This window comes from Gadus morhua, chromosome 9 (assembly GCF_902167405.1).
Source record: "Gadus morhua chromosome 9, gadMor3.0, whole genome shotgun sequence".
In the NCBI taxonomy this organism is placed as follows: Eukaryota; Metazoa; Chordata; class Actinopteri; order Gadiformes; family Gadidae; genus Gadus; species Gadus morhua.
In genome coordinates this window covers 1,587,769-1,602,387 of record NC_044056.1, presented here as the reverse complement: position 1 = coordinate 1,602,387, position 14,619 = coordinate 1,587,769, and the positions used below count along the sequence as shown (strand labels likewise).

Genomic DNA, 14,619 nt, shown 5'->3' with positions numbered 1-14,619 from the left:
TGGTGTGTGCGTGTATTGTGGCATCCCGCCACTTAAACCTCGACCCGGACCAGCCCGAGGTTAGTCCTGGATGGCCGATACCACCGTCACCCACCAGCCGGCGACGGAGAGCACCGACCGAACCCCAATCAGCGAGATTGGGGGACACCTGGCCGAAAGCCGAGGAGCCATTTTTAAAGGAGCACGAGGACTGACTTTTGGGCAGACCAGGAACGGGAGCGAGGAAGGAGGAAGTGCTCGGGTCCGCAAGCAGCTAGAGGTCGACGGAGGCCCTAGAGACCGTGAGTGTGATGTATTTGTCGAATGAGGCTTTAACCCTCGCTGCCAAGCGTGGTTTATACGTGGAACCCGGCTCATTGGGAGAACGGGGTGCCACAATATATATATGGTTTTTGTGTGTGTGTGTGTGTGTGTGTGTGTGTGTGTGTGTGTGTGTGTGTGTGTGTGTGTGTGTGTGTGTGTGTGTGTGTGTGTGTGTGTGTGTGTGTGTGTGTGTGTGTGTGTGTGTGTGTGTGTGTGTGTGTGTGTGTGTGTCAGTGAATGAGTCTCTCTGGTCTCTTTGATGAAAGCTTCCTTCTCACACGCGCACACAGTAAGGTGAATTGAATGAAGACAATTTTTCGTTTTGAAGTATGAATCTAATTCAGACTCATCCCTTTAATTAAAATGAAGGATGTCATTTAAGATCAAACACAGAGCTGAAATAGCCTGTGATACAAGTCAACTGATGTGACTTGTATGTTGACTATAAATCACTGATAATGTGTGAAGGAAATCGGGGATAACTCTCATTTGAAATTTGGACCATGAGTAAACTGTTCCTTCCTTCAAAGGTCTATCATGGATATTTAACTGCAGTTCTGTGAGTATCCCAACTTAACCATGAAGATGAACTGCAAACTGTAAGTCATTATTTTCTCATTACTTTGGGCACATTGATGTATTTTGGCTTCCTGGTGAGTTAACCTGTTCCCTGAAGGTTGATCTGAGTAATAAGGATGTTTTAATGGTTCATGGGTTACTTAGGTGTTTGGTTTATGTTGGTTTTAATGATTTGTTAAAATGTTTCAGGCTCCAAGTTATTGTTGTTAGCTGGAGTAATGGGTAGGGTTCTGATGTCTTCAGTCTTCTTTCATTCTACTCTCCTGAGCTCTGCATCTTCATCACATGAGTGTTGCTTTACTGATGAGGGTGTGGTCTGAGTGAGCAGAGGTGCATACTGGGATACAGAGCTGTCTGAAGTCTACAGGTCTGTAGACACGCCTCCTCAGGGGAAACCGAGTGTTTGAGAAGCTGTCGTGACGTCGGTTACATGGACTGGAATGTTCTTAAAGATGCAGACAGGGATTCAGAAGGATAATCACCAGGGGGAGATGAGGGGGCTCCTCATCTCAACGACTAAAACACAACTTCAGTCTGACACAGAGAACCATGGAACACGTTCAACAGTCCCCTCCAGGCATCATGACTCCTCAGGAACAGTTTCATTTCCAAGAAGGTCTTATTTGGGGCCATCCCCATATGGATCCTGCTCCTCAAGAGCCACCCCCCTCCACTGGGTGGTCTTCTGAACTGATGACCTTCCTGTCCTCGGGCTGACTAAAGCTGCACCGTAAGCATCTGTGAAGGCCCCTCAATCAGGAAACCACTGGACTACAAAGACATGACTTCAGAGACGTTGAATCAACCTGGGACACATTTTGGAGACGCCAAGCATAATCCATCACCAATGTGGGACGCCACTGAAGAAAGTTGGACATAATTTACGTCTCTGGAGACACTGGTTGTTCTGTTATGGATGCCCTGACAGGAGAGCTGGGGGGGGGGGGGGGATGGAATGTTATTTGGCATGAGGTTTTTACCCTGCATGATTGTTTGGCCTTTTATGGCTCAGTGGTGTGTGTGTGTGTGTGTGTGTGGGTTTGACATGAGATGGAAGATTTTTGAGGATCGCTAGGGTTCTACTGTGTGTGTGGGTCTCCCACTCACACCTGGCATGGGGTTCTACGTGCCTGTCCTGGGTTCTATGTGTGTGTCCGGCTTGCTTTGACAGTGATAATGTTCATACGGGGGTCTTTGTGATTGGTGTGGGATATTGGAATGGTCAACTAAATCATACCTGATGGACGGCCACACGTTTACTTAAAGGCCTCAAGTAGACATGAAGAGCCCTGAGCGACGCTGCGGAGCGATATCCAACACACTGGGCAGGAAGGAGAGTATCCAAATCAAGTGTAAAAGGATGCAAGCGGCGTGTTCAGATCAGTGACTTCAAACTAGGACTACACCAATCAGGATCAATGGAGGATGGACACCAAAAGGAATTCCACAAGGAGAGTCTGATGTTGGAAATGGACCTAAATGGATATTCAAGATGACCTTCAGACCTGTAATGAGACGGCTCTTCCTACCTGGCTGGATTGATGGAGAGCCCTGTGGATCTTGTCTTGCTCTCAGTTGCACGTCTTCTCGGGCTGAACTGTATTTGTTTCGGACAGGACTAGCTGAACGATTGGTTCCCTTAAATCAGAACCAATCCGGGAACTCCAGCTAGTGCGCTCTTCGAGCTGAAGTTGTGCTCTTCAGCTGAGGAGGTAAGGAAACCTTCACTGGGGCTTCAAGGTGTAAAGAGGGGAATGTTTCATGTGTTCCATGGTACTCTGATGAAGACCGTTGTTGTGTTCCACTGGCTGAGAGGAAGAACCCACACATCTTCCTCTTGGCCTTTCTCCTCTGAGAATCCTGGCGCCATCTTGAAGGATATTCCAGCTCATGTAACTGATGTCACGACAGATTCTCAAACACTTGGTTTCTCCTGAGGGGCGTGTCTATAGAACTGAAGACTTCAGACAGCACTGTATCCCAGCATGCATCTCTGCTCACTCAGACCACACCCCCGAGTAGGATGCAACACTTTAGTGATGGAGATGTAGAGTTTTATAACGAGGGAGCAGACTAAGGTGATTAGAACACAATGGAATGTCAAGTCTGTAAATCTTTAAACCATGAAAATGGTTGGATAGTCACTGGACCTGTACATGTGTTGGCTAGCTGGCATGATTTGCTGTTGGTGATGAGGCAGTCAGGGTGACGTTGCAGGGCTATGGTCGGCTCTCTGTGAGCTCAACGTTTAGATTTGCCCTGTATGGTTTGTACCCTGAATTTAGATAATTGTAAAATGTAGAAAAGGTTTTGTATTGAACGATTTTAGGTTTAAAGTTGTTGTGGGACGTACATGGTAGTTTGGTTCTTCGTATGGTTTTGAGTGATATAACTTGTACACACTGGGTGCATAATAATATAAAGGTACACTGAATAGTAGTAATTACCAACAGCAACAAACGGATCTCCTCAAGGTAAGTCTGTTGGCTGTGTTTTAATGAAGACCATCGCTGGACTTCAGGATCTTCCTCCGTTCAGCTCAAGGTGAGGTGCTGGTTCTGTTTTTTCTTTGGTTGGTTCCGGCCGGAATGTTCGGATTCCGGTCGGACGGTTTGTGCTTCCCGCCGTGGAAGGTTCTGAATGCGGTCACTTGATTTAGTCCCAATGGTTAGCATAGAACGTTGTAGTCTTGACAACCATAAGAAACCACCAGGCAGTTAGTTGGACGGGTGTCCCCTGAGGGAATCTGGCGGAACGTTCTGGATTGTATTTGCGTAAACTCGAGCCGTTGCCAACGGAAACAATTTTTCAGTCGGTTTCCACGTACGTCGTACAATATGTTGATAATTTCCGATGGTTGCGCCGTACTTTTAACCACGATGACGGGACGGGACTCTTACTGCGTACAAAACGGCGTTCTACTTGCGGGCCCATTTTTGACATCAGGGAAGGCGGAAAATCATTTCAAGGTGGAAGATAATTTGACATTTCTTCAACGGAACCCAGCACCTGAATATGGCTGAGTATATTTGATTTAATATCGATACTGCTTAGTGTTCTTTGTTACTTCAGCTTTTGTACGTTCTAAATATCTGCTGTCATTAATTGCCACAGAAGTTAAACCCTACCCAATGGAATGACGTTAACCAACGACTTTGGTGCAGAGTTAGCAACTGGATAATATCAAAGCTAAAATAATGGCCGTCATTCACACATGTTACAGTAGAAGATACTCTAGAACTGTACGAGGTTAAAAAGGTAACATGTAGTTTGTCCCAAGGTGTCTGCCTCCTCACCCAGAGCAAGACCTCCACCTCCTCACCCAGAGCCAGACCTCCACCTCCTGTCAGAAGTCCTCCAGAACAGGTCAGTGCTCGGTGTGAGTAGAGTCTTCTCAGGTCAGTTTCAATGCATGGCCTGAACCACTTCTTTAAACTTGTGGACTGCTCCGTCTTCATTCCCAATAACGGGATGCTCATGTCTGGTCTCAAGTCTTTTCTAGCCTTGAGTTATAAAATAATAGTTCAATTAATTGTGTAACTCGGTTTCGGATGAGTCAATTAAGTTTATTGTTGGGCAAATGCTGATATAATCCTGCTGCTGTAGCTGAAAGGCGAGGCTGGGGACCGGAGGCTTGTGGTGCCAGGATGGACCAGAGACTGAGGCTGGAGACCAGGGGCCTGCAGCAACGGACCAGAGGGTAACCATCACCAAGCTCATTTGAAACGCTAAAATCCACGGTAGTTTAGGTCTGGTTTTGATCATCTTATGACTTTGAATCTGTGCCAGGCTGTGTTTTGAGTTAATTCATACGGGGGTTATTAAAGAGTCATTTGAGCCATGAATGTTACTAGTGCTGCTACGACCATAGTGGATGAATTGCTGAACGCGACAATCTGCAGACGTTGTCTAATTTAAGTGTTTAAATTTGTCTTCCATTTTACAAGTGAACCTCAGATGCAGGAGGTGGGGTGTGATGCGTCCCCAGGTGATTTACTGCTGAGACCAACTGTTTGTAACCAGACCAGGAATCCATGGCTGAAGGAGCTGATGGAGGAGCCGTGCTGAAGGAGCTGATGGAGGAGTCGTGCTGAAGGCCCTGCCTTGTGGAGGAGCTGGTGGAGGACCTGCCTGGTGAAGGACGTCTGTCGTGGGGTAGATGGAGCTTGAATCTGAAGTGATCATCATACTCACTGCCACTTCTCGTAGAATACTGCTACCACAAACTACCGGCGTTTGTACCATATATACCAGACGACTACATCTGTTTTACCACATGTTGAAGCAAGACTTCCGCTGTTTGATCCAGACCAGGACTCTGTCTGAGGAGAGCTGCTGGAGGAGCTGAGACGCTGGAGGACGACTAGGAATCGACCAACAAGGATTCCTCGTAAGTTTGTATTTACTTGCATGGTTGACTTAAAGGGCAAAATACAGCTGTTACTTTGACATGCGTTAACAAACTACCGCTGTGTTTTCTTACTAGAACGTGTTTCTGGAGCGGAGTTGAGCTGGTAGGGGAGCCGTGAATCTGAAGGATGACCATCACTCTACCAACAAGGATTGGAAGTTTGTATTAACCAAACAAACTGGAAATAAAAGGCTTAGAAATAAGACGAACTACATTTTTGTTACCAGACTTTAGGGCCAGACTTGCGCTGTTTGTTCCAGACCAGGACTCTGGCTGAGGAGAGCTGATGGAGGAGCCAAGACTCTGGAGGACGACATCACTCCACCAACCAGGATCCTCGTAAGTTTGCCTAAAATAAACAGAGTGGACTTGTTGTAACGCAGGATTAGTTTGTCCAGTACAAGTTACGGAATACTATTGTGGTTGTTTACCAGACGAACTACAGCTGCTACTTTGTTACGTGCCATTAGACCCCAACTACTCCTGTGTTTGTGACCTCACATTAGAGACAAACTACTACTGTGTTTGTTACCTGATATTAGAGACAAACTACTCCTGTGTTTGTTACCTTGCATTAGAGCCCAACTACTACTGTGTATTTTACCTTACATTTGAGACAAATTACTATGTTTGTTACCTGATATTAGAGCCCAACTACTCCTGTGTTTGTTACCTTACATTAGAGGCAAACTACTACTGTGTTGTTACCTTTCATTAGACAAATTATGTTTGTAACCAGACCAGGAATCTGGAGGACTGATGGAGAAGCCGTACATCTGGAAGGCAAATCCTGAGGACCACCAGGACTCTACCATCAAGGATTCCTCATAAGTTTGCATCATCTGGACATGGTGGACTAGGTAGGGGGCTGGGGGTTCAATTCTCAAACCAATGGTGCCGGGTTGAAGTCCTCAGAATACAGTGATGCGTCTTGAGCAAGGCGCCCTAAAGCCTGCCTGCTCCTTAATGACTTATCATTTAGTTCAGATAATGTTGCATCTTTTGAATATTGAACCTAATCAATGTCCTTGTTTGGTCCGGGCAGACACACCTGAGCTGAACCTCACCTGATCCTGATATCCTGCTGGTCCCCTCTCCTCAGTTCATCTGAGCCTCCTCCTCCAGAAGACCTGCTGAGCTCAGCAGTCTGAGGCTGATGGGTCAATGACCTCCAGTGGGAGTGATCTTCTTGACCCCACCTGTAACTGTGTGCTTCCACACGCCTTTCCTTCACATCTGTCACTAACCTCACTACTTCACTACTCTCTACTGCTTCCTCTTCTTTTTCCTTCTCTGTGGTTCGAACCTTTACACTGAAGGCGCGTCTTCCTGCCCTCAGAGGGTTCAGCGTTAGGGTTGAGAGTCAGGGTTTAGAGTCAGGGACAGAGCTGGTCAGGGAGGACTGCTTTTACGCAAACCACTTCACTTGCTTTCGGAATGATGGTGACATTTTGAAAAGATTCATTTGGGAAAATGTTTTCCTCTGCTTTCCTTTACAAAATTGTATTAAACTTCTGTCGAGTGTTTTTGTTTATATATTAAAATCCCACATTGACTTCTACATGTTTGGTGCGGTTCATTTAATTGTCCTTTAACTTGGTTAATGTCAAGCTAAACTCCTAAACTACTGTTCCCTCTTGTTTCAAGCACACGGTTGACCAGCCGTTGCTTAAGAAACATAACCTGGATGTTAACTGCCCAAATAACTACCGTCCCATATCTAAACTACCATTAGACAAAAAAATATGTTTGGCTTTTTAAGCCCAAATGCCATCATTATGTGCCATAAAACTAAAAACAGACTGAAAACAGTCAAGTAAGAGCTTGTGCCTTTTGGAATACTAACAGTGCTCATTTGCATTCAACTTGTAACAAAATTCAACTGACATAAACAAAATGAAGTTTTGATTATACAGAGATTTATTAGATGGGCCTACTTAATAAACCGTTGGAACGCACAAGACCGGAAACCATAGCAACGCCGGTAAACAAACCCCGAGAAGCCCAATCCCTATGAGAGCTCCCCGCGCTACGGCCATCCGGAGGTGCACAGAGCTGTTGGCCATGATATACAATTTTATATAGTGCTCCAGGAGTCGCAAACGGCAACGATCACTTTCTCCATGTTGCAGTTCACCCCGGACTGCACTGCACTGAGTTTGACGGTTGAAGTTCGCTGATTGGCTGTTACGTTACACATGTCACTCAGTTGTCACGCTGTTGAACGCTGATTGGCTGTCATCACGCGAATTTCGCGTCAAAGTTGATATAATTCAACTCAAGCGAATTAGTCTCGGCACAAATCCTCATGAACTCGCTCGTCTGTGCACGGCAAAAGTGTGGCGCGACAAATCAACTTGTCACCGGTTTTCTCTCGCGAAAAATTCACCCGATACGCGTCTCTACGTATGGGATCTTGTCGCGTTTGGTGTGAACGCACAATGCGCTTCTTCCTCGGCGGCGCTGTCACGTTAAAATTGTACCGGGGGCGAAAATTGTACCGGGTACGTAATCAGTGCTCCGTTGCCAGGCAACGAACAACAGATTACGTAAGGGGTTGTCTGTTGCCAGGTAGGTTTCAATCGCGCTCATGTTGCCGAAGACGAAATAATATAATACAGATAACGGATCGCTAGATAACACTTGTTTTTACTAGAGCTGTCAGTTAAACGCGTTATTAACGACGTTAACGCAAACCAAATTTAACGGCGTTAAAAAAAATTATCGCGCGATTAACGCAATTATTTTATAAAAAAAAAAAAAAAAAGCGTTGTTTTTTTTCTTCGGCTCAAAACAAAGAAGCAGTAGCCTGACTGCTATGTTCAAATGACATTTGTTCAAAGCAGTCGTTTAATTGCACTATAGGCTCTTTTTTTGTATGTTTTGTTTTGATCAGTGTATATGCCAAAGTTATCAATAAAAAATCACTTGCACAAGGCAAGCCGATGCACTTCACCATGTTGATAAGAGAATTATAATGAGAAGAATTATGGGACAAAAAAATCAAGGGATATTTAGCATAGAAAAATAATTTGCGATTAATCGCGATTAATTAGAGTTAACTATGACATTAATGCGATTACTCACGATTAAATATTTTAATCGCTTGACAGCTCTAGTTTTTACTTTATATTTGTATTGCACTTAATTGTTTTATCGAATTTAGCTAGTAAACTGAGTGTTTAATGTGTATCATAGTCTAGCTAGCTTGTGTTAATTTTACTTTCATTAATTTAATTTAGAGAGTAGATTATAGGTAATAGATAGATAGATAGATGGATGGGTAGATAGGTGAGCAGGCAACTGGTAAATGTTTTTTATCATTATTATTCACGTTATCCCCATAACATTTAGCTATTACTGTGTAGGGAAATAGATAAATGCAATACAATACAAATATAAAGTTAGGAACGCTAATAAATTGTAATTTGTAAAATATGTGTTATCTGTCTTGTCGCGCTCAATGAACGAGTTCGCGAATGTTCAAGAACCTTCCCACAACGGGCGACACGATCGTCTGTTGCCAGGCAGGTTTGGAATGGATTACTATGGATGACGTAGGCCGGTACAATTTTCGCCCCCTCGACAATTTTAACTTGACAGCGCCATGTTTGCTGCGTTCTGAACCAAGCGTGTGTGTGACGTCATGACGCATTTGCCGCGACCGGAACCGATAAGCGGAATCGTTAAGCAGGCTTGCTAAGGATTCCAAGGAATCGGTTGACTCGGCACCGGTTCTGAACAAGAACCGGTTCTCGATTCCCAACCCTAACGACGTCTGAGCTAAATATTAACCACCTGGAACTTGGTTTCCTGGTGCTCGGAGGACGGCAGGACGCGTGTCGATTAGGCCCTGAACGCAGACCCTGAACCCAGACATCCTAATCACAGACCATGTGTTTAATTAGCCCCGAATATAATTTTTGGGTTAAAAAAATAAATAAAAATAAAATTATTTATAATTATTTATAAGGCCTAGTCTAGATAGTCCTTCTGGCAAGAGAATAAACAGTTTAATAACATAACCTTTTTACCACCTCAAGTAAATTAACCTATCCTATCCCCAGTCAGATGTGTAAAGTCTGTCTCACTTGTATTAATTTTACTCTTAAATAACTTGAATGGAACTTTAGACATTTGGGGATAAGCAGCACTGCAGTCAGGTAGCTATTTTAAGCTATAATAAACTGCGCATTTTGTTTATTTAGGTGAATGATTATGAAAAAATTTTCATGCAAAATAAAGCATAGAAATCATTTTGGCATTTTCATTTTCAGTCTGGGCTAAGCCCCGGATGTTTATGAAACCTAGAAACACCCCTGGCTTAAGGAGTGGACCCATCAAAAACTCATTTCACAAACGCATGTTTCAGTCATTAGCCAGTGACGTCAGTGGGGGTGGCAAGCGGAATCACGTGACAGCACTTGGACGTTGGATGTCCATGTCCTACAAGCGGCAGCGAGACATTATAGGACACAAGTGGGACACCCTGACCCACAATGCAGTAGTCATTGTGTGTAATGCCATTCTTTTACCACTAGAGGGAAGTGCAGCCAAGTCAGCTGTTATGACTAGACCCTATATTACACCATAATAAAACAACATTTTTGTTTGGTAATAATTCAATTATTATTATATAGTAGTATTGCCCATGGAAGTGACAGCTATATGCAGATTATAACCTATATAATATTAAAGTCTCACCCAATCAAAAAACAAAGAGTGATTTCACCAGGGGAAGGTTTAGGGATTACACAGCGTCATTCCATTCGATTGACGTTGCTAGGATGCTAGAAAACTCCAAAACCGGTTCCATTAATGTTTACAATCCACCCTTGTAATGTAATGTTTTGAATAATGACAGGCTTTTTATTTGCACTAAGGCTTGGCAAGTATCCCAAAACCAGAAGAACTGAAAATGATCATACCTGTACGCATGACAGGTATGAAAGAAAGTCATTCTTTCTTGCTTAATTTCTTTCCTTCTTTCATCACAGTCTTGATAAGAGGACATTGTGTGGAACACAGCGAGCCCACTTTACTTGACACTTTGTATTTCCATCACTTTGTCGCTGCTCCACCGCCGAGAGATAACAGTTACAGCGTGGATCAATACAGGAGGAGCTAGGGATCCAGTGAGGAGCCATTCATCACACCGGCAGAATGCTGCCATGGAAGATGCTTATGACCACACACACACACACACACACACACACACACACACACACACACACACACACACAGAGAGAGAGTGGCTCGGTTGTCTTTATTGATCGTAGGTCCGTACAGTTGTAGGGTTTCAATGCTTACGTCCATGTAGCTCCGTGTTAGAGGCGAGGCGGGGTTAAATAGCCAAGTCAGCTCAAAGCAATAGCTCACAGTAGACAGGGGGGGGGCACCTGGTAAACAGCAATATCTTATAGTGTGCGTGTTGGTGTGTGGGTTTGTGTGCGTGTGGCATACTCTTGTTCCGTTCCAATATCTAATACCCTGTTCAGTGGCGTAACAAGGCAACGACGGGCCCGTATGCAGGATGTTCAAGGCGGGCCCCCCCCCCCGTTACGATTGTTGACCGGGGGGGGGGTGATTGTTGAAGTCATTTGACTTAAAAAATATTTAACCTCCCGGCCATTTGCATTCCACTGTAGAATTCTCACCATGGTTATGATGTTTTCTCACCGGCTCCTGACCACTCTGTGTATTTATCTCGGCTACCAAAGCCTCCCATTTTAACCCTTCCATCCCCAAATAATCCTTGGCTGCCTTAGCTATCGTCTGTATGCTCGTTGTCTTTGACGTGGAGTCTCTAGTGGAGTTCATCACTGCTGCAACAAACATCCCCACCTGCTTCTTATCTACCCACACTTTGTTCCTATCTTGCTTCTCTCCCACCGACTCCCTTGTCACTTCCCTTCCACCTCCCCAGGCTGCTACCAACCCCTGACTCTTAGCACCTTGCCTCTGTTTTACCACTTTCACTGCCTCTGCATAGGTCACTTTGTCCAACACTTTTACCTTCTGAACTGCAACTTCCTCTTTCATTATTTCACAGCCTCCAAAAGTGACGACATGTTCACCCCCACAACTACAACATTTTAACTTGGCCCCCTCACACTTCCCATACTCATGATTCCCTGAGCATTTCGCACACCTCCTCTTTTCCTTACAGATTTTAGCGATGTGCCCAAATCTTTGACACTGAAAGCACCTCATTGGCTTAGGTATGTAAGCCCACACATAGAAACACAGGAACCCTAGAAATACTCTATCTGGTAATACTTCTCCTTTAAGCTCCACCAATACAGATTCACCCATTTCCTTTTCAGGGCCCCTAGTCATCCTCTTAATACTAATCACTTCTATGCCTTTGGCCACCAAGTTCTCTTTAATCTCCTGCTCCTCAATATCCAGAGAGATTCCTGTTATCACCCCTTTGCAACGTTTCTCTCTCTGCAATCCAACCTGCACCACCTTCACCACTTTGTTAACACCAACCATTGTTAGATTCTTTGTCAGAACTACCTGAAGCTCATTTCTTGCAATCAATCAACAGATTTCCATCTCCTAAAACCCTAGCAAACTTTATATCACCGCACTTTCCTGTCAACTCCTCTGTTAGCTTTAACAGGTTCATTTTTCCTATACCTCCCTCAGCAAACCGGACTATCATTTTGACATCTCCCTTTTTCTCAACTCCCTCCTCCTCACTTGAGTCGCTCACCGTCTCCGTTTCGATACCATCTACACTATTAAATGTTCTCCCTCTTTTAACATCTTTTCCTTCTCTTCCCTGAATCTCCTCTTCTCTTCCTTCCTCGCTACTACTACTGCCTCTTCCCCTACACTGCCCCTTTTCTCCTACCTTCCCTCCCCCTTCAGGTCCCTCCCCCTACCTTTACTCCCTTTAGTCATCCTATACACTAGATAGAAAAGACGGGAAAAAAATTATAAAAGAGAAAGAAAAAAAGAAACGGGCACCTTTCCGGACCTATACAGGTCGTCGGTCGGAACCCGCCTCTAGAACACCACCTAACTCTAACCCCCACCAAGTGATACCCTTTTCCTTTATTTCCTATGAACCACAATCGCACAAGTGCAACAAAAAAGCTCAAAAAAGTTTGTCTCTACAACCGGAGCAGCAGCTTCTCGAGCAGCGACCGACCGCGTTCCCTCGCACACCTCCACTGCTCGACACTTCCCGTCGACCAAAAGCGTGAAGCAACCAGAGCCAAGTGGTGTGGGAGAGCACAGGCTTTATCCACCCGCCCCTTTTGATTGTAATTGCCCTCAGCTGTTGTCACCACTGGGCCTGCAGGATACTCTACAGGGAGGGGCGGGGGTACCTGAGCAGAGGGGGAGAAAAGAAAAGGGATTACATTCCTCATACAAAATAACTACCTATACCAACCTGATGTTTACATTGAACGGAACACGATAATAATGATGAGCCAACCCACCTACGTAACAGATGCATTATTCCTTTGCAGCGGAGTTCATAAATTATGAATTCAAGTGTTGTCAATAAATGAAAGATGGAGATTTATGTGGTTGTATGTAGTTATTATTAAAGTAACAGGGAGCTGTTAAACTAAACCTTTTTGTGGACGTTGTCTACTGCGGCCCGCGCCAAATTTAGGGTCGTTGACCTGTTTTTATTGGATCAAGTAAAATGCATAACGATTCTCTGTGGTTTAATTTTCCTGTTTAAATTAGAAGAACGTTCTTTTTTTGCTACACTGTCTCTTCAGCTCAGATACTGTGCACCTCCTGAGATCAGAATCCTGAGATTAAATCAGAATTCTGAGAATAAAGTCAGAATTCTGACATGAATCTCAGAAGTCTGAGAATAAAGTCAGAATTCTAACATCAAAGTCAGAATTCTGAGATTAAAGTCAGAATTATGGGTAGGCTACCTGTAACGAACAAAAGATTTAGAGTCACTTTAATCTTATTCTGAGATTAAAGTCACTATTCTGACTTCAATCCCAGAGTTCTGACTTTAAACTCAGAACTCCAAATAAATACACATGTGGCCCTTATCCTTTTTCTCCTGAACTGTGTTTGAGATGCGTGCTAATCTTAAAACACGGCCACCGCAGGTTTTGCTGCATTCCATTCCATTTCCAGGACTGATGTCGGGGACTTTCCTTGTGGGCGGGCATTTCGGTAAAACATGTCGAAGGGTTGGGGAACTCCGCCTCCTCTTGCCAGTCAGGAAATGATGTTGTTTCTCTCAACACAACAATGCAGGACTACACAAATGTGAAGTATTTTTTACTATGCAATACAATCTTAAACCAAAGTACAACATACAGACTTCTCTCCCACCCAGGGCCACTTCAGCAGTCTTATTTTAGGGATAATCTTTTGCAGGCAGGTGTATTCAGAACAGCAGTCCGGCCACAGAGCTCGCATTAGAGTGTCAAGTGTGGACGTCAGGGTGCACTCACACTAGGCCATCTGGCCGTGGCCGTGTGGCTGTTTTCACACCTAACCGTGCTCAAATGGCCACGTCGTAACACGTCATCACCAAGCGTCCGCTGCATGGACCATAATAAAGTCTGCCGCCAGTCAAAGTTTTAACAACAATGGATAACAACACAGAGAACACACCAACAGTTGAACCACTTGACGCGATGTTTACCGTTTAATGGGAAAGAAGGCTTGTCGCCTTTATTATGTCCGTGGTCGTCGCATTGACTATACGTCATCCAGCTCAGGTTGCGTAGCCGTGCGTTTGCACGTGTCGGCTCATTAGCATCTGTACCGTAGCAGCACACCTCTCTCAAGTGGCCAAATTGGCCCGGCCTGGCCAGACTGGCCACACTCACACTGGCAGATTTGAGCACGGTTAGGTGCTAAAACGGCCGCGGCCAGATGGCCTAGTGTGAGTGCATGTTCCGATCTAGCGCATCCGATCACGAAACCGCCGGTTCAACCGAGGTCACCTGGTTTTTACTACAATTCCAGTTGACGCTTCACAAATGCTCATTCCCCATTATAATAAACAAATAAAATGATGCCACATTTAAAATATGCACCCTTTATTAAGTTATATTAATTACTGTATCAATGAACTCAAGATACAATAAGTGCTGGTTATTATTTAGCAATGACTTTATTTCAATAATAACTAAATCCAACCACAAAAATCTCCATTTATCATTTATTGAATACACTTGAATTCATAATTTAAACGTTATATTACACTTATTCTTATAAAAGTGATTATTGGTGGGATTTGGTTTGTGTCTGTGTTGTTAATATACTTAACCGCACAACCCACTCCAGGGGACCTAGCTTACCACTCAGTTTTCCAATTCATA

General features: G+C 44.3%; 1 long non-coding RNA gene across 1 annotated transcript; it reads left to right on the top strand.

Annotated features, from left to right (window-relative positions):
- Positions 1 to 5,482: 5,482 nt before the first annotated feature.
- Positions 5,483 to 6,398, top strand: LOC115550578 (uncharacterized). Its single transcript, XR_003977917.1, has 3 exons — positions 5,483 to 5,632; positions 6,033 to 6,153; positions 6,339 to 6,398. It is a non-coding gene; the product is annotated as an uncharacterized LOC115550578 (long non-coding RNA).
- Positions 6,399 to 14,619: the final 8,221 nt, after the last annotated feature.